The sequence below is a fragment of the Chrysochloris asiatica genome, unplaced genomic scaffold (genome assembly GCF_000296735.1).
Source record: "Chrysochloris asiatica unplaced genomic scaffold, ChrAsi1.0 scaffold00235, whole genome shotgun sequence".
Classification (NCBI taxonomy): Eukaryota; Metazoa; Chordata; class Mammalia; order Afrosoricida; family Chrysochloridae; genus Chrysochloris; species Chrysochloris asiatica.
Window position 1 is genome coordinate 715733 of NW_006408753.1, and position 1021 is coordinate 716753.

At 36.4% G+C, this 1021-nt stretch overlaps 1 pseudogene; it reads left to right on the top strand.

Moving 5' to 3' along the window:
* LOC102833206 overlaps positions 1-224 on the top strand; it is a 1507-nt pseudogene extending 1283 nt beyond the window's left edge.
* The last annotated feature ends 797 nt before the right edge of the window (positions 225-1021 follow it).

Genomic DNA, 1021 nt, shown 5'->3' on the forward strand with positions numbered 1-1021 from the left:
TTAAATTGAACTATTATCAGAAGTACTTTTGGTATCTCAGCACATTTACAAATTATGAATAAAACAAGTATACTTAAAAAAAGTAATGTTAAATTTTAAAAATTCTAATGAGATTAAAAATATCTTAAATTTGTATGTTTTGTTTTGTTTTGTTTTGTTTTGTTTTATCCCAAGGCATGTTTACAGGCAAGATTTCAAATGCATCTTCTCTAACAAGTTCCTGAGATAACTGGTCCCAATTTTGTAGGTTTGTTTTCCAGATAGGACATATTGCTCAAAATTACTCTCTAATGGTAGAGCATAGGTGGGTGAGTCACCTCTGGATGCTCGGTTCAGTGTTGCTTCTACTCTTGTTGTTGTTGTTGTTAAGTGCCATTGAGTTGGTTCCAACCCATAGCAACCCTGTATAGGGTTTCCAAGGAGCAGCTGGTGAGCTTGAACCATCAACCTTGCAGTTTAAACGGCTTTGCAGTCTGTACATTAACCCACAGCACCACACCAGGACTCCTCTATTCTTCTATATGGATGGAATTATGTGAGGAAGAAATGCAGTAGTGGATTTTGACATCAGTAAAACAGTTAAACATTGGGTCACTTAGATTTTTCACTTGGAATTTATAAACACAAAAACTTACAAATGAACTTGTGATTTCCATGACATAGCAAAATAGGATGAAATAAACGTCATAGTAAGAGACCTTTTTTTTTTTTATCCTTTTCATGGCATTGTAGGATAAGAACAGATAACTGCAAGGTTGATTTGAACCTCAGGGTTACTGGTTCAAACTCACCAGCTGTTCCTTGGAAACCCTATAAAGGGTTGCTATGAGTCAGAAGTGACTTGACGGCATTTAACAACAATAACAACCATAGCCACAGATAGGCAACATAAAAAAAAAAAAAAAAGCCAAAAGCCATCAGTCCCTCCATGGGAGAAAGCTGAGGCTTCCTGCTCTGCTGAAGGTTTACAGCCTCAGAATCCCTATACACAATTGCTATGAGTTGGAATCAATCAGATGAC